The sequence below is a fragment of the Pelodiscus sinensis genome, chromosome 11 (genome assembly GCF_049634645.1).
Source record: "Pelodiscus sinensis isolate JC-2024 chromosome 11, ASM4963464v1, whole genome shotgun sequence".
In the NCBI taxonomy this organism is placed as follows: Eukaryota; Metazoa; Chordata; order Testudines; family Trionychidae; genus Pelodiscus; species Pelodiscus sinensis.
In genome coordinates, this window is record NC_134721.1 from 28,101,333 (window position 1) to 28,124,943 (window position 23,611).

A 23,611-nucleotide genomic window follows, 5' to 3' on the forward strand; every position below is an offset into this window, starting at 1 on the left:
GATTGTTTGTGACAAGATGGCCACCTGGAGATCTTTTAAAGAGTGATTGGGTAGACTGAAGTGCTGTCCAACAGGTTTCTGTATGTTCCCTTTACATATATCTGACTTATGTCCATTGATTCTTTCTCGTAGGGACTGTCCAGTCTGTCCATAGCAGTGGGGCATTGCTGGCCAATCTTAACTAACCAATATTCAGGTGCTTACTGATGGCCATTCTGCCTTCCTGTTTTTCCCTTTGATTTTTTTTCATAACCTCTGCTCCTTGTTTCCTGCCACCCCTCCTTTTACTTTCTTCCCCCTTCTCCTCTATTTATTTTGAGTCTGCACATCCTAAACTCAAAACTCCAGTCATCTGAAGAAGTGATCTGTGATACAAAGCTCATGATACCATTTACATATTTTGTTAGTGCATAAAGTGCTGCCAGACCAGTTTTTGTTTAAGTTTATCCTGTACAGACTAACTCTGCTACCCCCTGCATATTCTTAATTTTGATCTTGTTTATGTTGAATTTTACACTAGTAATTCCACTTGTTGTTAATTTCTTCCATTAGTGTAGGGCAGGAGTATGAAGGGCAGGCCTTAAATCAACAAAGATCACTTCACCAACCACTTTAATGCAGCTTCCTAAATAACAGCATGTTGTGATATCAACTAATAAAAAACATGAAATGTATTTTGAAGGGAGTTTTCAACACCCTGAGATGTTGGCAATTTCTGAAGTGGGTTTTGGTTCAAAGGAGCATTGTAGATGTTCCTGGGATGTTAGTCAGTTTGCAAAACCAGGTAAAAGACTAGCTCATTAAAAAGGAGGTAAGAGAGTAAAGTATATGGGCTCAGAAAATCTGTTTAGATTCTATGGAGAGAGTCCATAAAGAGATATTATGTTTGCAGCATTAGAAATTTGGAAAGCTTACATCAGGTAACATTTAATAGATTCTAACTTTTGGTTTGTTCTTTACACAGTTTAAAATATTCTACCTTCCTAATATTGGAACTTAATTTTTGCAATAAAGTGATACTTAGAACTCTAATTTATTTCTTTTTAAATGGGAGTTCCTTAAATGTACTGTACAATTCAAAGCCTACTGTTTAGAATAAAGTTTCAAATTAATTGTTCATGATTTTTTTTCTACTGGAAAAATGTTGATTCCACCCCTTCTTCTAGTGTTTTGACTTGAACTGAATTTAACATGAGGAAATCATGTGTATTTAATTTAATCTTATATGGGGTCTTGTGCCAAAAAATCTTTATGCACTTCATTAGCTTTACTAATTGGTGTCTGCACACCTCTGGGAATAAATGTTGTTAGTTAACTGCAATTTCAGAGCCAAGGGCAACATAACTACTCTCTTTTTTTTTTTTATAAGAACTACTAAAGAAGTAGCTGTTTTTTGTCAATAATGATGTCATGCAGGATGTAATAAATCGGTGGCCTTTCGAATATACAGTAGTAATCCATTTAAAAAAGATTATACCCACAGCTTGTGTAAATTGCTGTGTTTACACAGGTTGAAGATCTGGCCTGTAAGAGTAGGTGATGTGTCTATTAGAAACCGGTGAAGGAGATAGGACACTGGTTCATGAGCTGAATTTAGGTGCTAATATGAAGGTCATAGGTCAACTGTTCCAAGGCAGATGCTGTAAGCTGCACGAGGTATGCCACTGTGCTTAAAGTGATTATGACTGACCTTGTCCAAAACTATAAAAAGCTGAGTAGAAGTATGTGAAGAATAAAACATTCCAGGCAGTGATCAAAGAAAGACAATTTGTACTTGGCTACAGAGACTAAACAAATTCATATTGATAAAGCTGGTTATGTACAATGGGATAGTTACAAGAAATAATAGAATATCCATTGTGAAGTGCCTAAAGAGACTATCCCTGAAGTTTGAATATGGTGTGCATTATATGTGGATGTAATCAGGGTTCAAACTGAATGTGTATAAATGGGGAAGAAAGGGTGTTAGCCTACTCCAGGTCTTTTCATAACTTCAGAGCAGATACGTGTTTCTGCAAAGATAAAGCTTTTAAGTTGTTAATAATGTCTATCTATTTCTTCATAACTAGGTTAATGAGTTAATGGGGCTAATTAATCTCTGGAGGTTTGACATCAAAATACAATGAAAATGTAAATTCCACACCAGTAATATTAGAACCAGTATTTTATTTCATTATTTCAAAAAGTGTTACAGATATCTAAAAATATTGCATCATTTAGTTTGTAAACTCTTCAGAGCGGAGATCATGCCTTTTGAAAAGCTGTTTCCAGAGTTTTGAAACTATCAGATATAATTTATTTATACTTGAAAGAGGTATTTATGGATATCTATATGATACAGATATGTACATTAAGGCAGAGAGAAGTTATGTAGTGAGCTCCAGGCCAAAGTCACAAGTTACAGTGGCAGAGTGAGGGGGGGAACCCCATAGGAACGGTGATTCCCAATCCCTTCCTATGACTTCTATACTATGTTGGATAAACTTCTTTAGAAATCTTATGGCAAGTTTTTACTGAGTACACAAAATTTTTCAGTGCTGCAAATATATTAACTGCTTCAAAAACTGACAGACCTGCCACATTTTGGAGATTTTTTTTCCCCCCTTATTACAGCTAGGAAGTCTTCAGCAGACTCTGTTCCAAAGATAATGGCTCTTATTAAATCAGACTCGGCAAATGCAAGTCTCCATGGTAACATGTAGATTTGTGTGCCAAGATCTGTTCTTGTAAGTCAGACTTATCAGCCCACAAGTAGTTTCACTGTTGTATAGAAATGGAGTCTTTGTCTTGTAATGAGAAGGAAAAAATAATATAATGAATTGTGTTTGCAGTTCTCTTGTGCTGGCATGTGTCATATGTATTTGCATCTTTTTTGCACTGAAGATATTACAGGTATATGTTTGATAGCAAAAAGTACTTTGAAGACATTTTAAATCAATGTTTGGAGTCAGTAAGAGACAGAGGCTTGAAAAGCTGCTAGTGGATTGAACCTTCTAGAAACATTGTTGATTACATATTGTGATGGCTACCTATATTCCTAAGGGGGAAGAGAATATTTTCCCATCAGTGCACAGATTATATGAATCTTCTACTCACATGCTGAGATTTGTAACTAGCAAACATTACTTACACTACTGTGCAGAAATGATAGGATAGAATGTAATCACTTAGGATATGTCTACACTTCTGTAAAACTTTGTAATTTTATCTGTTGCAGCCTTGTTTCGACTTGTGAGGTTCAGACTGCTGGATGTAAAATGGTAACGTAAATAGTCAGGTTCAGACAAAGACTCTAGGGGTCTGTCTGCATTGCATTGCATTCCTCTGTCGAGAGAGGAATGCAAATGCAGACAAACAAAATTGCAAATGAAGCGTGGATTTGAATTTCCCATGCTTCATTTGGATAATCATGTTATGGCGCTCTTTCAAAAAAGCACTATTTCAAAAGTGAACCATGGTCTAGACGCAGTTATTTCTCAAACAGCAGGCTTTTTTCAAGATTGTGTACTCCTAAAAAAATGAGTAAAGGATCTTTCGAAAGCTTGCCATTTGAGCCCTGCGTAAACCAAAACCATACCACAGGCTGTGTTGCGTACCCCTGTTCTAGACCATCCTTGACAGATTTAACCTATTTAACTTGCTTTTGAATATCTCCAGTGATGGAGATTCTACAACCTCCCTAGACAATTTATTTCAGTGTTAATCACTCTGACAGTTAGGAAGTTTTTCCTAATGTCCAGCCTAAACTTCCCTTGCTGCAATTTAAGCCCATTGCTTCTTGTCCTAGCCTCTGAGGCCAAGGAGAACAATTTTTCTTCCGCCTCCTTGTAACACCCTTTTAGATACTTGAAAACAGGTATCCTGTCCCCTCTGTCTTTCTTTTTTCTAAACTAAACAAGCCCTGTTCTTTCATTCTTCCCTCATAGGTCATGCTTTCTAGACCTTTAATCATTTTTGTTGCTCTGCTCTGGACCTTCTCCAATTTCTCCACATATTTCTTGAAATGTGGTGCCCAGAAATGGACACAATACTCCAATTGAGGCCTAATCAACACGGAGTAGAGTAAAAGAATTACTTTTTATGTCTTGTTGATATATCCTAGAATCCTGTTTGCTTTTTTTGCCACAGTGTCACACTGACTCTCATTTAGCTTGTGGCCCACTATGACCCTTAGATAACTTTCTGCAGTACTTCTTTGGACAATCACTTCCCGTTTTGCATGTGTCAAACTGATTGCTCCTTCATAAGTGGAGTACTTTGCACTTGTCCTTATTAAACTTCATCCTATTTACCTCAGACCAGTTTCTTCAGTTTGTCCAAATCATTTTGAATTACGGTCCTATCCTCCAAAGCACTTGCAACTAGCTTGGTATCATCTGCAAAGTTAATAAGCATAATCTTTATGTCATTATGTAAATCATTGATGAAGATATTGAACAGAACCGGTCCCAAAACAGACCCCTGCAGAACCCCACTTGTTAGGCCATTACAGCATGACTCTGAGCCATTAATAACTACTATCTGAGAATGGTCATCTTGCCAGTTATGCACCCACCTTATTGTTGCCCTATCTAAGTTTTATTACCCTAGTTTATTGATAGGAATGTTGTGCAAGACTGCATCAAATGCTTTACTAAAGTCTAAGTATACCATGTCCACTGCTTCTCCCTTATCCACAAGACTTGTTATCAAAGACAGTTCTCGGATTGTTTTGACATGATTTGTTCTTAGGTAATAGCCAGCATGGATTTGTTATCACCTTATTATCTTCCAGATGTTTGCTGATGAATTCCTTAATTACTTGGCTCCATTATCTTCCCTGGCACAGAAGTTAAACGGACTGATCTCTAGTTTCCTGGATTATTTCCTTTTTTATATATGGGCACTAATTGCCTTTTTCTAGTCTTTTGGAATCTCTCCTGACTTCCATGATTTTTCAAAGATAATAGAGGAGGTATCTGAGCCTCTAGCTATCAGCAGCTTGAGTAGTCTAGGATGCATTTCATTAGGTCCTGGTGACTTGCAGAAATCTAACTTTTCTAAGTACATGGAGCTGCATACCTCAGTTCGACATTGTCCCTTAGTGTAGACCTGGCCTGAGTCTTGGAAAGTATCTTCAGGAGAGTGCTCAATTTCAGACCTGGTGTAAGAAAGCATAGTGCCATTGAGGCCAATGATATTGTACTAGGTTAAAAACTACAGTTCTGCCATGTAAGCAAGACTAAATTATCAAAATACGTGCACAAGGAACTTCCATGGAGTGATCTCTAAAGTCGGTCCCTAAAACTGCAGATTGATGCTAGGGAAATGTAAACAAATGAATACATATCTAGGTGTGATTAGTGGGATCCAGCACAGTGTATATTACAGGGATACCGAAATAGCATGTCCGCTATATTTTGCAATAGCAGACACCTTCAAAAGACGCTGGATACATTGCTGTGTAGATGTACCCTTATTGTCTACATCAGTAGACTTCTTGTTCAACTTCTCCTGACCTGTTCAGAGGCAGGATGGATGTGTGAGATCACTTTGGGAAAAGACAGGCACAATATGTTTTCTTAATCCTTCCAGGAAAAGGTCAGGAGTTTAAGTATTAAGAGCTGCAGATTTTAATTATTACTATCCTGCATATACTACTTGAACATTTAACTTTTTATTTTTGGCTAAGCTGTCATTTGCTTGGTAACAAAGTACACCTGGAAACAGTGTTTTACAGATGTTAGCCACACAGGATAATAGCGATGGTTCTCTTGATTCTGAAAATTTTAAAGAACATTTATAACTTTACTCATATAATTCCTTCCATATATGTTTGCATTATTGAGGCCTAAATATGCAAATCTTAAAGAGTGCAAGGCAACATAGCAAGACTGCTGAGTGAGTTTCACACATTTGAAGATAAGCTTCACACATTTGAAGATAAGCTAAGTAATCAACGTTATGTCATAATTTGGCATTCCAAAAGTCTTGGTTTATTGATGTGTATTACCTGGAAAGGGAGATAATCTGGGTTGAGAAGGTTAAGAAGATAATCTAATGTATCCTATAATTTGAGACTGAACTACCAAAACCCATATAACACAGCCCATCTCTGCTCTTGCATGTATGTCAAAACTGAGCTGAGGGGCAGAAAGAGAAGTCAGAGGAAGACACCTTTTGTTCTCCACAAAATACAGGTAACATTTAAATTTTTTAAAGTGAAGGTTAGTGTTATTCTTAGTGTTTGGTAACACACGTTTTCTGCTTTATTTTTTTTTATTTCTGTAAAACTTTTTAAATGTGAGATTAGTATGAATTTGATTACATAGTAGTTAGAGACAGTTACTGAGGCTACGTCTAGACGGCAATCCTCTTTCGAAAGAGGCTTTTTCGAAAAAGAGCGTCTAGACTGCAAGCAGTACTTTCGAAAAAGCAAGCCGCTTTTTCTAAAGAGAGCACCCTGGCAGTCTGGATGATCTCTTTCGAAAAAGCCCTGTTTGCATTCAAGAACGCCTTTTTTCGAAAGAGCACTTTCGAAAAAAGGCGTTCTTCCTCGTGAAATGAGGAGTACCGCCGTCGAAAGAAAAGCTGCGTTCTTTTAATTTAATTTCGAAAGAAAGCGGCTGTAGTCTAGAGACAGCCTCAGAGACACCTTGGAAATGAACCGTACTTCTGACTTCAGGAAGGCAATCAGGGTGGAAAATGGCTTTAATTTTGCATGTAGTTTTAATGCATAGCCCTGGTAAAACTCTCTCTATTCTGGAATCACATCAGGCTGCTGTGTTAGTTCTCAATCAGCTGGAGTATGTGTTTGAAGCTTCTGTGCATCTGAGAAGGCTGCTGCACTGACTTTCTCCTTGGCACCTCAGGTGCATTTCATGGGCACCTTCACAAAAGTGGGGTTGTATGGCTCGAATGTTCTAGGATCAGCTCTGCCCCCACCCCTTCTCTTTGGTAGCTGAAATCCACAATTTCCTTCTTCATGGGATAGATTTTGAAAAGTTTATAAGCAACATTTAATTTTTACTTACATAGCATGGAAGAACAACTAGTGATTTTGTAGAATCTTAGAGACTATCAAGGATATATACATATAGGCTACAGGCCCACCTGTATTTTTAAGTTACAAACTAACACAGCTGCCCCCTGAGACTTTTATAGCACAGAAGATTTATAGTTCCAAACAAAATAATTAATACACATATACTAATTTCCCTATCTCCGTTTCCTCACCACTCTGGGGCATCCCTGAGTTAGATCAGAGTCTTCTGGATTGTCCAGGCTGTTGCCCTTGCAGCTCATGGCTTCTTCTCTGGAACATGGAGTGTCTGTCTCTTTGCTTTTTTTGACTTTGGCTGGTTCTCCTGTTCAATAGGACCCCTGTGCTACAAAAAGAAGTACTCTCTTTCCCTCGACTGTCTATAGCTTCTTCTCTTAAAAACTTGAGTCCCTTCAGTTTATAAGTGGAGATATACCATCTCATAGAGCTGGAAGTGACCTTGAGAGGTCATCAAGTCCACTCCCCCACCCTCATAGGAGGATCAAATACCAACCCTGACAGATTTCACCCCACATCCCTAAATGGCCCCCTCAAGGATTGAGCTCACAAACCTGGGATTAGTAGGCTAATGCTCAGACCACTGAGCTATCGCTACAGCAGTTTTTGTACAGTTTTGTACAGCAATCTTTGTACAGCTGTTGTCAAAAGTCCACTTTTCAAATCCAAAACTCCTGCAGAGAAGCTAGAAAAAACTGCTCCCATCCAACTTCTACCATTCAAGGCTAAAGGTGTGTCTAGACTACCTAGTTTTGTCGACAAAACTGGACTCTTGTCGACAAAACTATACTAGCGTCTACACTACCGCTGAGTTCTGTCGACATAACGTCGACAGAACTCAGCAGTTTTGTCGACGCTGGTATACCTCATTTTACGAGGCATAACACCTTCTGTCGACAGAACTCTGTCGACAGAAGGTGTTATTGCCTGTAACATTGCGTCCAGACTATGGAGTTCTGTCGACAAAGCAGCTTGCTTTGTCGACAGAACTCAATGTGTCTGGACGCTCTTTGTCGACGGAAGTTTTGTCGACAGTATCTGTCGACAAAACTTCCGTCGACAAAACGCGGTAGTCTAGACGTACCCTTAGTCTACACTACCAAGTTTTGTCAACAAAACTTAGGTTGACACTCAAAAGTCCACAAAGCAAAAATCATCAGAGGGAATTCACACTTTCTCCCTCTGTCAACAGATCATGTCCACACTGGGGCACTATCATTGATAATGTGAGCAATGCACTGTGGGATATGTATCCTACAGTGCATTGTTGTGTGAAGGCAGAGCTTATACTTGTACATCATGGGATTCCTTCTGAGATCTCCCACAGACTCCTCAGCTGCTGGGAGCAGAGTGAGTGGCACTGTGAGTACCTCTGAGCTCTCTGTGCTGAGGAATGTCAAAGCAGCACAACAATCTCTACTCCCTCCCCCAAAAGCAGCAGTTTACCTTCTGCAGTGTTCCTAGTGCAGAGCAGAACAAGAACTTCTTCAAGTGCTGTCCCTGAGGGTGTTTCACAGTAGATGTCAGGTCATCCCAGTGCTGTAGATCGGAGATTTTAATAGCAGTAGTCTGTTGGGCCATGCACGTACAGTAGGTGCCTCAGGGCATTCCTGCCTTAGCGCATTGCATGTGTGGTCTGACACTCAGTTGCTTTATCACCCTTGATCACGATGGAGCTCCACTTCTCTCTTCAGCCTCAGGGCCTAGTTAGTTAGAAAATATAGTTGTTTAGCTTAGTTAGGGTGGTTGTTCTTTTCAGTCTGTTATTTATTTCCCGGTGTAGCACTTGGAATGGAATTTTGTAACTAATAAGTTAGTTATAATAAATGTATGTTATAGCAAAAGGATTGGATTAAACTTAAATACAAGATGTAGGCCTCATACAGGGCCAGGCAGCTTTGTTATTTTGCTCCAGCTCTGTTTGATGTTAACATGCTAAAGTGAAGGGATAGAATATTGTAATACATAGTGATGTTAGTGTTAGATAGAAAGAAGTTTAATGTTGAAAGATTTTGTAACTTTGTTAAAGTGACTTAGAAGTACCCCCATGTTCCATGCTGTAATTCTGTTAAAAAAATTGTTTGTGTGAATGAGACAGAATGTTTTAGGAGAGATAAGTGTGAAGGCCACTGCATGCTCAAATGGTCAAAGGCGGGGCCAGAGACTCAGAAGCACCAAATAATAATCAAAGCACACTGAAGACACAGACTATCCGGGCAGACTGAAGCTAGAGGCGAGCACCTCTTGATAGGGAACCAATCACAACTTTCGCCGGAAAGACAACACCCGAAGGGTTGTCAGCACACTGATATCGGATGACTGAGAATGACTTCTTCCCAATAGCATATGTCGTAGGAAGATTGATTGAGATGATGAATGACTGACTAAGGTCTGACGAGGCAAAATGCATAGACTTGCATGGAAGGAAAGTCCTATAAAGGTTTGCGTGTCTTATATGATTCTTCGGGTTCTGTCCTGCTAAGATCAAGACCAGGAGGGACATTGGTCCAGACTGACATGAACCCAGATCCTACCTCACACCTGACCTATCTGGCCAATAGGTTGGGCAGAGCAACAGACTGGTAACTATTCCATCAGCTGTGTGTGTGTGTGTGTGTGTGTGTGTGTGTGTGTGTGTGTGTATATCACAGGGTCAAAATCTAAGTTTATCAGGCTTTCTGAGTCCATGTTTTTTTTTTTTTAAATGTTCTATATAAAATATTGTCACTGAGTTGTAGTGAGCAGTTACTGGTTTAAAATACTTTGTAGTAAATTATGTTCCTGTTAGTTGCAGTAACCTTGACATGTTTATGATTGGATATTTGATTTTACCCTATTTAAGATAACGTACTATTAAAGTGACTGAAAAATCTGCCTACCGAACCAACAGTTCTTCTACATTGTCTACTACATTGTATGGATCTGATTAAGCTAAACACATATTTTGCATATCACATTGATACAAATCTTCTTTACTTTATTTACAAATATTTTGAATACTTGGAAGTTAGGAGACTTTATGCATATTAAAATCAAATAGAAACAAAATTTACTTATATAGATTGTACTCCTTTAATTTCTGAAATGATTTTAATAATAGAAACAATTTTACAGTAGGCTTAGGCATATCTATACTGGTGCAATTGTGTTACTGTAATCACTCGAGAAGCACAGAGCAGTTAATGGGAGAGAGCTTTCCCACTGACATGATTAAACCAGCAGTACAACAATTACTACATTGTGATATAAATTCTCAAGCCACAAGTGTTGATAGTCTTCGTGAGTCAGATTATGGTCTCACCGTTTTTACATAGGTGTGACCTCATTGATTTTAGTTCTTCATTTACGATAGTGAGAGATGTAGATATTTTAGACGCCATTGCTGATGTTAGGTAGTTAACATGTATGGTGAATAACAATGTGTAGTATAATAATGTCTAGGCTAGGCTCCACTCACAATCACATACGTGCTATAGTAATGTCCCTCATGGATAAGGAAAAATGTTTTAAACAAAAATGTTGATTGGAAAATTGATTAAATTGATTTTAAGAGCTATTTCAAATATTTTAGGCCATTGTCAAATATAATATGGATGAGGAGATTGTCCTCATAATACATAAATGGCACTATCCGTTATAGTCACATATTCTGTTTTATGGGTTGGCAACAGTGGAAGCAGAAAACTGAGGGGAAATTGCTGATCATCTTAATTCAGGTTACCACAGCAACATCTTATTCTGTTTCCTAGGCAATGGAGATAGATAGTAACTGCTAAGTGGATTTATTTTCTTTTAGTTTTAAAACACTCGTTTCTTTTAGTGAGCGGATATATGAACTTCACTACAGAAAATCTCAGTAGACTTAAATATTAAACTGCATTTTTTATCCTATGATTAATAGTATGTATGGGTGGGTTATTATGATGCAGGTATGGTAAAACCTGATGATCTGACTGACTTTTATATTGTATATCTTTTCTGCAGTTTCAAAACTATTTTAGAATATTATGGGTTTAAAATGTGCTTTTATAATGACACATTAATACTATTCTGGGGGAAAAGATACTTCGAAAGGAGTGAAGTTCATGTTTAACATTGACATATTTTGAAAAACAAACCTTTGTCTGGACATCTGAAGACGTGGACTGTGCCCATGAAAGCTCATGATACCATCTACATGTTGTGTTAGTCTTTAAAGTGCTACCGTACTAATTGTTGTTTTTAAGTTTATCCTTCGAAAGAGAGAGAGTGTTGTACCTCAGCTGGGATATCTGGGGAGAGTGTGACATCCCAAATAAAAAGTTAAAGATCCTAGATACCTCTGGCATAATCTATTTTTCTCCCATAATAGATATTTTGCCATGACCTTACTGGTCAAGAGTACTTTTTATCCAAAAGTAACATTTTTACTGATGTACAATCTATACAAGGATTAAATCTTGTTTTTTAAAATATTTTCCAGTTACACCTTTAAATCAAAATAATATCGCTAATGAAATTACTACGAACTAACCAAAGAACATTAATGTTTATAATGTATAATTAAAATAACTTCGGTGTACAGAGCGATTGACTTCAGATAGTACAGGTTTCTCTGTGTTAATCTGTCTTAACTCATTTACACTTATTTTCAACTACTTGAAAAGCAAAAGAGTGGAACCAAGCTAAATATTATATAGGCATATTAGATATTTTGGAGGTGTATAAACTTTTATGACCATGCAGTGATTAAGTTACTGATGTAAGCAGGACCTGAATGAGATCTGCCCTGATATCTATAGATGAGCTGAGGGGAGAAAAAGACTTCAGGAGCAAACTGTTCATATAGATATGCCTTCACTGCCTAGGTGCATGGCAGATGGAGTTGAGTGACCAAAATAATCATTCTGGGCTGGTTTTGGGTTACAAATTTCTAGTATTTGAATGAAGGGATAATGAGATGTTATCTTTATTGTACAAGTAAAGGGCAGTAGAACTGTGCTTAGTGTGCCCTGATTGAGGGTATCACTCTAAACTGAAACTCACTTTTAAGTGAATCCCAGTGAAGATGAAAGTGGAGGGGGATAGGAGTTCATGCCTGACGGTGTGGACTCTGTTCAGAGTCCCAGACACTATTGACTTACCCCTCTCCAACTTTTAATGACAGAGCTGGTTAGCCTCAGTTGAGAGTCCTTATTCTTCTTCGAGGAAGTCCCCGCGGGTGCTCCACTGTGGGTGTTGGGCTTGCCTGGGCGCTGCAGAACGGAGATTTTTCTAGAAGCAGTAGCAGCCGTGGTGCTCGTGGCATTTGCGCTCTTTTCTCTGATGCGCGGTCCGGCCTTCCGCCAGTTCCTGTCAACCGCCTCAGGCTGCAGATGGACAGAATTGCGCTCTTCACATAGCAACTCTTTTTTCATTAGACTATCTGCTCTATAGTTCTGTGTGTGTGTGTGTGTGTGTGTGTATACACACACCTTTATGTTCCTCTTTACTGCGTTCTCCTCCTCGTTAATCTTTTTTTAAAAAAGTTGTTTTACTTACAATCCTTATATTAGTTTTTCTTCTACCCCATCCCCTTTTCTATTTTCCACTGTATATAGTTAAACACTCTTTTCTGCACATTTGGAAAAAAAAACAAAACCAAATATATATCTACAGTATAAATATAGAAATACTAACACTATAGAATCAATAAGAAGAAAGGCCCGTAACCGGAGCAAGTAAAGACCGCTCGCAAAGGCACTCAGTATGCCGTCTTCACCGGGCTTTAAAAAATGCGACAGCTGCCGCGAGACAATATCTGGCATAGCTAGACAGCTTAGGGTGCAGTTAGTAGCGCCAAAACCAAAGAAAGCCGGAGAGCTGGCACTGTCCACAGCACCAAGGGTTGCATCGGCTCTGCCAGCACCAATGACTGAACTGGCGCCGAGAGCATCGTCGGCACCCATTGCCACCGTGGTGCCGGAGTGCATGGTACCAGGGCAAGCACCACCTGAGAACACTGCGCCAATGATGACGGCGCCGGAGCCAATGGCACTGGGGAGAGCTGCATCAGGGACCACGGCACTGCACTTGTTCACTGCTGGCACCGTGAGTCCAACCCCCATGACACTGCCATGTCGAAGCCGTTCCCGCTCCCTGGTTTTCTCGCCGGCACCGTCCCCTTCTCCTTCGGCACTGTGTTCTTCATCCTACCATTGCAGCCATCACAGATCTGCAGATTGCCATCTCCATTCCTGGCTTCATATCCTTACCGTGAAAGCCACCATCAGTGACATTGCTCTATCTCTCCTGTTTCTTCTAAAGCGTATTACAACCGCTCTCGTTCTCCTCTTTCCCCGCACATCCATCATTGGCAGCGTTCTCACTCTTATTATCCAGAAAGACGGTCACCATTGGATCAATTGTACCACTGGGACGACCACTACTCCCATGATTCTCGTAGTAGATATTCCTATCGTTACAGATCTTGTTCCCTCCCATGATCCAACTACAATTATAGTTCCTCGAGGCATTCACTAACTCCGGCTCCCTTGACTCCTATGAGGCAAACAACATCACTGGTTTTGCTGTCATCGGAACCGGAGCAGACACATTTCAAGGACCAGCCACTGGAAGTCTTTCCAGTAGACTCCTCTCCAACAGATGAAGCGGTCATTCTTGGTGAAGTCTCTCCACCAGATGACCTTCATCAATTTCAAGAACTGTTTAAACGAGTAGCTATCACACAGGAGATACCATTGGAGGAAGCCAAGGACAAACAGCACAAAGGCTGTGTCTAGACTACATGCCTCTGTTATCAGAGGCATGTAGATTAGACATATAGGCAAAGGCAAATGAAGCCGCGATTTAAATGATTGTGGCTTCATTTACATTTACATGGCTGCTGCGCTGAGCGGACAAACAGCTAATCAGCTGTTTGTCCGCTCAGAGTGCTAGTCTGGACGCTCCCCTGCTGACATCAAAGCCCTTTGTCGGCAGCCCCGTTATTCCTCGTGGGATGAGGTTTACCGGGGCTGCCAACAAAGGGCTTTGATATCAGCAGGGGAGCATCCAAACTAGTGCACTGAGCGGACAAACAGCTGATCAGCTGTTTGTTGGCTCAGCGCGGCAGCCATGTAAATGTAAATGAAGCCGCGATCATTTAAATCGCGGCTTCATTTGCCTTTGCCAAAACAACAAATCTACATGGCTCCGTCGACGGAGCCATGTAGTTTAGACGTACCCAAACTGTTCAAAAATCTTCAACCGCGGCACAGGTCGAGACTGGCTATTCCTCTTGACGAAGCCATCCTAGAGATTGCAGAAGAAATATGGCACGCACCAGCATCCGCCCTGCTGACTAACAAAAAATAGTGGATAGTAAATACTTCGTTCCGCCAAAGGGGATGGACTTCCTCTTCACCCACCCCCAGCCCAATTCCCTGGTGGTGGATGTGGCCCAACAGAGGTCCAAGGTCCCACAATTCAAACACCTGGGCTCTGATAGAGACATGAAGAGGTTGGATCTTCTGGGCAGAGAAGTCTACACATCAGCAACATTAATGCTCATATTTGCCAATTACACAGCTCATCTCTCCAACCATATCTCTGATACCTTCTCACGTCTAACTCCGTTGATGGACCACTTGCCAGACTCTAAAAAGCTCATCTTGAAATCGGTGATCCAGGAGGGCTATATGTCATCCAGAACATCCCTCCAAATTGCTATTGATGTGGCAGACACAGTGGCTCGCTCGACAGCCACTGCAGTGGTTATGAGGAGAGTGTCCTACCTCCAAGCAGCAGGAGTTCCTAAGGAGTAGCAAAACAAGGTTGAGGACTTACCTTTTGACAGGGATAAGTTATTCGCCGAGAAGACTGACCCAGTCCTGCATTCCTCAAAGGACTCCCGCACAACTCTGCGGACATTGAGGATGTAAACCCCCACCCCCCATTTAGAAGACATCGATACACCCCAATCCAATGGAGGTACGATTACCCAGACATTCGATACCAATGGCAACGACAACACAAGCAAAAAAGGGGCTTCGACAATCAACGCTCACACCAGAGGCCTCAATGACAACTCAACGGGAATATCTGTACCCAGACCACACCTAACAACTAGCAACAAGTTTGATGCCTTGGTCAGGGGCACACAAAGTTCTGGGCAGGATCAAAGACCAGTTTACCCAGATTTTCCTTCAATACCTGAAGCCCTTTTTCCACCGATGGGCCAAAATTACCACGGACAGATGGGTAATGGAAATTGTTCAAACAGGCTACGCCATTCCTTTCACCTCCATCCCTCCTATCAATCATCCCAAACCATCCCTTTTCAGGGACCCCTCTCACAAGGCCTTTCTACGCTTAGAAGTCAATCATTTACTCTCTCTAGGGGCAATAGAACTGGTCCTGAACAAATTCAAGGGCAAGAGATTTTACTCCCACTATTTCCTCGCTCAGAAAAAGTCGGGAGGCTGGTGACCCATTCTAGACCTCCGCAGTTTGAACAGATTCCTACGAAAGCAAAGATTCAGAATGATCACATTAGCTGCCATAATTCCCGCACTAGATTGCTAGGACTGGTTTGTGGCCCTTGACCTCCAGGATGCTCACTTTCATGTTTCAATCCATCCAGCTCACAGAAGATTTCTACCATTCAGCCTCTCATCTGCTCCCAGAGTGTTCTCAAAGATCTTGGTGGTAGTTGCGGCCTGGTGGTAGTTGCGGCCTATCTCTGGAGACAGGGAGTAATTATCTTTCCATACCTAGACGATTGTCTACTCAAGAGTCGTACCGCCTCCGAGGTACTGAATATGATTCAGGTCACCAAACGAACTTTTCAGAGCCTCAGACTTCTCGTAAATGAGCAAAAGTCCATTTTGCACCCGACGCAAGATCCCGAATTCATAGGAGCTCATTTGGACTCAATTACAGCCAGAGCCTATCTAACCTGGCAGATTCCAGGCTATCCAAGATCTCATTCAGACCATCGTAGGCAGTCCTCCCATCCCAGTAATCACTTGCCTGAGACTCATGGGCCATATGGCTGCCACAACAAATGTGGTACGCTACACCAGACTGCATTTCCGCGCCCTCCAGTATTGGCTGACACTGGTATACAATCACATCAGGAACGACATCCACAGGTCAGTCTTACCTCCACAATCCTTCATCCAATCACTTCTTTGGTGGACAAGTCCCAGCAACCTTCTCTCAGGGGTACCCTTTTACCAACAACAGCCCCAATATCACATCACAACCGACGCGTCCCTGTTAGGATGGGGAGCCCACGTGGGGCTGTTTTCAGCTCAAGGTCAATGGTTGGCACTGGAGATGCGTCTGCATATAAACCTTCTAGAACTATGCGTGATATTCAATGCCTGCAAATACTTCTGTGAGCACATCCAGAACACCACGGTGAGAATCCTCATGGACAATGTCATGGCCATGTATTACATAAATTGTCAGGGCGGAGCTCGATCCCATTCCCTATGCGCGGAATCTATCCAATTCTGGAATTGGTGCATTCGCCATGGAATAACACCTGTGGCATCCTACTTATCTGGAGCTACGAATGTGACCGCAGACTTTCTCAGCAGGCACTTCCATACAAAGCACGAGTGGGAACTGCATGACGGAATCCTCAACATGCTTCCAGAAAAATCTCCATTCTGCGGTGCCAGGGCAAGCCCAGCACCCAGAATGGAGCACCCGCGGGGACACCATCTCGAAGAACGACAGTTACTGCACCAAGATGAGTAACTTCGCTTTTCCTATTGTTGATTCCTAGGGCTGATAGTACTACTGAGTTAGCCTAAGGCTTAACTTCTAGACTACTTTTGGGGACATGGAACACAAAAACTGCAGTGGGTGTGAGGTCCTTAATATCTGCTGAAATTGCTGAGAGTTGGGTCTAGTGGTGGAATCTCAAACATGAGGTTATGGGAACAGCAAGTAGCATGTCTAGTGGCAGCCAAGAGACGCAGCAGTAGTTGCTAGTTGTGGCAGAGAAGCAGTGGCATAGACATCAACAAGTGGTGGCAGAGAAATAGCGGCAGCTATGAGCCAGTTGCAGAAGCGGCAACAGACTCATTGCTTAATTTCTCCACTTCTTCCCATGCCCACCTTTGGAATTGAACCCCATGACCACAATTCTGAACTTCTTATCTTTGCCATCCAACGATTGTGAACTGTGAGTGGCAGAAAGTGGAGGTAGAGAGGAGGGTTGTATGAAAAGGACATTCATTCATTGGAATTTTCCACTGCAACGTGGCAACTGAGATAGAGGGCACTGCTTAATGCAGTGAGGTTGAGTTTGCTCATAGTTTCAGGATTCTGAATGTGGTTCTAGTGTTTTCCCAAACTAATGCATGGTTTCCTTTTCCTTTTATTAAAAGTTCTCATTTGTTGTGCAGACTTAGTACTTATGGGTATGTCTACAATACAGCATTAATTCGAACTAACTTAATTTGAATTAGTTAATTTGAACTAAGCTAATTTGAAATAGTGCATCTAGACCTAAAAACTAATTCGAATTAGCATTTTGCTAATTTGAAATAGCATGTCCACATTGAATGGACCCTGAACCGAAGTTAAGGCTGGCCGGAACCAGTGCCGACAGGGCATCAGGTTAGGACTTAGAGCGTGGAGCTGCTGCCTCAGGTGATTCGAGGGCTGTGCTTAAAGGGACCTGACCCCCACCCCAGTCAGACAGTTCTCATGGTTCCCCACTTGCTTGTCTAACTAGATGAGGGACAGAAAAGCAGTCCTGTCTTGGAGTGCCCGGAGTGCTCACACTCGGCACATCACAGCACTTGGCCATCAGCCCGGCGGCACTTGCCGCAGGCTGCCATCCGGGGGGGTCAGTCGGGGGACTGCAGGAGCCCCGAGAAGCCTGCAGAGCCACCCTAATCCTCCCCATCAGGGGCTCGTGCCCCATTCCTCCCTTACCTCCTTCCACTTATCCCTCCCTAGCCCCCCTTCCTGATGTAAAAAAATAAAGGACAAGTGTTCAAAAATAGAAACTCTGTTTATTTAACAAAACTGGGGAGGAGGGATTAACCTCTGGGGAGACTGGGAAGAGGGAGCTGGAAGGGGGAAGCCAGGGGAAGAAGGAGGAGGGGAAGTATCAAACTATGGTATGCCATATCTTCAGTACTGTGTACAGGTATGGTCTCCTCACCTCAAAAAAGATATTTTGGCCTTGGAAAGGGTTCAGAAAAGGGCAACTAAAATGATTAAGGGTTTGGAACAGGTCCCATATGAAGAGGCTAAAGAGACTGGGACTTTTCAGCTTAGAAAAGAGGAGACTGAGGGGGGATATGATAGAGGTCTATAAAAGCATGAGTGATGTGGAGAGAGTGAATAAAGAAAAGTTCTTCATTAGTTCCCATAATAGAAGGACTAGAGGACACCACATGAAATTAACGGGCAGCAGGTTTAAAACTAATAAGCGAAAGTTCTTCTTCACACAGCACATAGTCAACCTGTGGAACTTCTTGGCACAGGAGGCTGTGAAGGCTAGAACTGTAACAGAGTTTAAAGAGAAGTTAAATAAATTCATAGAGGTTGGGTCCATGGAGTGCTATTAGCCAGGGGGTAGGAACGCTGTCCCTGACCTCTGTTTGTGGAAGGCTGGAGATAGATGGCACGAGACAAATCGCTTGGTCATTGTCTTCGGTCCATCCCCTCCGGGGTACCTGGTGCTGGCCGCTCTCGGCAGACAGGCTACTGGGCTAGATGGACCTTTGGTCTGACCCAGTATGGCCATTCTTATGTTCTAAGCTCAGGGTTGGGGGGGTCTCACTGGACCAACTTGATTTTCATGCAAACCTGCTCCTGGGTTTGGATGTGGCCTTTGGTGGCCAGGCTGGCAGCTATCCTGCCTTAAACGGCTGCTTTCCTGTGGCTAGTGCGGAGGTGGTGGACGTTGGAGGCCTCCCCCCAAACCTTGATGAGGTCCACATTCTCCGCACTAGACCAAGTGGGCACCCGCCTCTTGCGGCCCCAGGCAGGCTCCTGGGAGCCTCCAGCCTGGTCCTGGGAAGAGGCAGAGGGCTGGGTGGCAGCGGGTGGCTGGCTCATGACGTGCCAGGTGCAGGGTCTGCTGGCTGGGTGCTGACAGGCTTGCAACTGGCACAAGCACTGTAGCCAGACCGTGCCCCTTTAAGGGCTCCAGGGCCAGGAGGGGGGCAGAAGAGTTTCCCTGGTTTGGCCTAGAGTGAGCACCCAGGCAACCTGGGAAGGGCTAGCCTCCCACTAGTTTGAATTAAGTGGCTACACAGCCCTTAATTCAAACTACTTAATTCGAACTAGGCATTACTCCTTGTAGAATGAGGTTTACCTAGTTCGAATTTAGCGCTCCGCTAGTTCTAATTAAGTTCGAACTAGCGGTTTGTATGTGTAGCCCCTATTAAAGTTAATTAGAACTAACGACTGTTAATTCGAATTAACTTTGTAGTGTAGACATACCCTATGAGAGCAGAAGCATAACCTCTTAAAGATATCTTGAGTGGTGGTAAATTTTCCCAGATTACAAGATGAAGGCTCAAACTGGTTCTGTTTGTTTTATTAAGAGGAATTCCTAGGTATTGAATCTCTCCCTTTTTGGTGCCGCCAACTTCACCTGGTGAAAGGGTTACTTTATTGTTGTTTGTTGATGTAGAATCCTCAATCAGGCATCAAGACCTCATTGCATGGTTGATGCATGAACACCCATTTGGGGAGGCTAGCTGTCTGCCTCACCCTTTGGTCAGGGGAGCCCAGAGCTCTCCACTGCAGCTAAAGGAGGCCCAGCCAGCCTGACTGAGTAGCTTTGAACCCCAGCTCATCCGCCTGAGCCTCCCCGAGTTCCAACCATCCCAAACAGCAGCCATCCAGAGGAACCCTGAGCCCCACTGTGTCGTCGTCCCCCCCACCAGAAATAATTAGTGAAGGTTTGGGGAGGCTTAGCTTCTCCCAACTTCCATTGTGCACTGTGCATGCTTCATTGTGCTATGCACCATGCAGAAACATGTTGTGAGCCCAGATTTTACGAATTACACTCCTAGCTCAGAGCACAGAAGTAACTTGCCCTGCTCATGAACAGGTGCTTCTGCTAGCTCACTAAGAGCTAGTGATAGTATGAATAATCAAGGAGCTGTGGTAGCATAGGTAGTACCAGCGGTAACTTGGCTTATCCATACCAAACACATAGTTTCAGATGGTTTTGTATTGAGCACAGCTTAGCCTTGCTACCTCTGCTGCTACCTGTATTACCATGGCTACACTGCTATTTATACATGTGCTAACTCAAAGAGTGTGTGAACATAAGCAGGAAAATCACACCCCTAGCTATCAGGTAAATATAGTCTAACTATAAGGCGAAACAATGAGGGGGACATGAGAAAAAGTAAATGAAGCAGAAAAAGATAACTGAGATGATTATAAATAGCATGATAAGCAATGTTTCTAGAACACCAGCTGCTTAACCAATGTCTATTTTTTGTAGGCATCATAGTAGAGGAAAGGCAGTCCAGTAGTTAGGGCTCTTTGGAGACCTGGGTTTCAAGGAAAGCTGCCATCACTGCTGCCATCTCTTACTTTTTTGTGTGGAGTTAGGTGTGTGCTATCATCTTTCTTGCAAGAAATGACTTTGTTATCTGACTCTGTCACTCGACTCCAGAAGAGGGTTAATGGGTGTAGATCCTGTGTGGAGATAGGCATTTCCCTTCATCCCAGAATTAATTAGTGAACTGTCTGAGAGGGGCAGAGCTTAGGACCTACCCCTTCTGTCTCTTTAGCTTTATTGGCTAGTGTAACTGGTTCCCTATCTAGTATGCTGACTCTTGTGGATTGAATTTAGGTACCTCTCTTTCCCTGTGCATTTCATAGGGATCCTGTGTGCTTAATCCAGAGTTTGTAGATTCTATTGCGTGGCTATGTACCTAAAATTTAGGTGTTGTAATTCTTAAGTCCCTTGGTGGATTTGGGCCTCTGTACCTCAGATTCCTATCTGTAAAATGGTGGGTTTTGTACTGCTAGAACAAAATCATTAAACATTGTGAAGCTCTCAAAGACTGTTATTTTAAGGGTTGTATAATTAACATAGCAGAAGAGAGTTTGAGGAGTATGGGGGACCTTAAGGAAAACATGCTGGCTCTGTGGATGTTTATAGGGAAATTCTTGGGAGCAAACACAAAGGTGATTATAAAAAAAATGGTAAATGGACAATCAAGACAGGTACTGCTAGCAGAGCAGAAGAAGGAACTGATGTCTCAATAGAAATCACCCACAGAGAAGGTGAGAAGTAGATTTTTTTGTTTGTTTTGGTCATGTAACATCAAAGAAATAAATAGTAAACTATAAGGTTATGTCTACACTGCAGGGAGTTTTTTTCAGAAAAAGATACGCAAATTGCAATTTGCATCTCCTTTTCGTTTTTTTTTTCAGAAGAGGCTTTTCCGACATTTGGCCTGTGTACACGGGGCCAAATGTCAGAAAAACCTCCTCTTTTGGAACATCTCTTATTCCTCATAAAATGAGGAATACAGGGATGCTGAAAGAATGAGCCCACTTTTTCAGAAATTGTTCTGAAAAAGTGGATGTGTTCTCTGGATGCAGCAGAGTTTTTCCGGTATACCTTCAGTATCCCGGAAAAACTGCAGTCTTTGCATAGCTTATCTGATATAATTGTATTGTTTTCACTTCTACATGTTTTAACCAGCAGAAAGGGAAGGTTGGCTAGGGCATCCCTTTGTCATCTGAAGAAGTGGGTTGTGCCCTCGTAAACTCATGATTCTATTTATATATTTTTGTTAGTCTCTAAGCTGCTATGGAACCACTGTTGTTTAATCTAACTAAAAAAAATTAATGTGAATAGCCCTCTGATCCCTCACTGTTGGAATGGAACTTTAGGGCCATCAACAGCTGTCCCATTAAAGAGCTGGTCTAATTACACTCTCAGATCAGCAGCAGGATGTCCCCCAATCAGGGGAGGGTTAGAGTAGTCTAACATAAACCTCCATTACCTCCTCCACTACCTCCTCCACAACCTCCTTTTATGAGCACTCTTCTGCTGCTGCTGTTCAGAAACATGGGCCACTATATTTTAGCCTTTTAATGAACTTGTCCTGGCTGTTTGACTTACATTTAACAAACAATTCAGTATTATACATTGTCTGGCTTATAATAAAATAGAATACAGTTTGTCATTTGCATTAATTATGCAACTTACTCTTTCCACACCTCGTGTATAAATTGTTCTTGGAAAATAAAAGGAATGTTACTAAAATATTAATTAAACCATTCTGCTGTGGTTTCGATGAATGGTGTGCACTTCTTGAAAGCCACTCTTTCATGTGTGTATCACAAAGTTGAAAGACATCAAGTGGGCTGTGCCCAAGAAAGCTCATGGTACCATCTACATGTTTTGTTAGTCTTTAAAGTGCTACCAGACTATTTGAGGTTGTTTAAGTTTATCATGCTTAAAGTCATTTGTTTATATATTTAAGAATCATCTTCAGTGGTCAAACTGAAGTTTAGTAACTACAAAATGAGTCAGAGCAGTCTTGTCTGTTCCAACTTTTAAAATATTCAGAGCTATTTTAAGGGTGAAATTGGTAATGCTATCAAATATCTCTCAAGCACATTGTGACAGCCTAATTAAGTGAATAAGGAGACAGACATTGGGTGATCCTGTTTTTGATGGTCTTTGATAAGCTGTTAACAGAAAAATATTTTGTAGCAAAAGGTTAGATTTCATCAGGACAAAGAGTTTACTGCTATGTCTTCTCTTCAAATAGCAGTCTTAAGACAATTTTAACTTGTGGGAAACACATTCTAAATAAGATTTAAGAGCAAAACCAATGTGTTTTCAATAATGTCAAATACTTCTGCATCATTTTTTCTCTAGTGCAGCTGATGTTATTTATTTGCAGTTTTAGTTCATTGTTTTGATTTGAAGGCACAAAACATCTCTTCATTATAGATGACAATTGTCTTTAGCATTTGAATGAAATTCCATATCATAACAACTGAACAGTTGTTTACATAATTAAACAGCTCTCTTCCCCTTCAGACCTTTCCAGGTGTTTCATATTAGAAAAATCATCCATAGCCAGCTCCATAAATTAGTTTAAAATTCTACAGTAGTTCAGATACATTTTTCTACAAATACCCAATGTTTTCATGTTCTTGATAAAGAGCATCTTTGAAAACATACTTTGATAATCAGTGTGGCTAAGGTAGCCTAACATTACGTGCCATAAAATGTAAATATCTAAGTAATGGAAAATATTTTAAAATAAAAGATGTTATTGAGAGAGAATATACATTGGATTGCCGAATACTTGAACCTATGACAAAGTTTAGTCTATATTCTAAGCTCTTTTGCACCAATCACAGTTCATCATATATATCCATTATAAAAAACGAATGTAAATACTTTGATGAATAATAAGTTGCTTGAATAATGAGATTATGGTTCCCCAAAACTACTTGATTTATCATCTAATTCCCCATTTTTTCTTTTAAAAATGTATGATGATGGTACCTTCTCCCACAATTTTGTATTTTTCTTCACTTGTCCAGGCTTTCTTACTTTTAAAATTCTGAAGGTGTAGCGTT

At 41.4% G+C, this 23,611-nt stretch overlaps 1 protein-coding gene across 3 annotated transcripts in view; it reads left to right on the top strand.

Annotated features, from left to right (window-relative positions):
• The window catches only part of ERC2 (ELKS/RAB6-interacting/CAST family member 2), a 1,112,164-nt gene that overhangs the window by 255,412 nt on the left and 833,141 nt on the right, over positions 1–23,611 (top strand). The gene's annotated exons all lie outside the window — the stretch shown is intronic.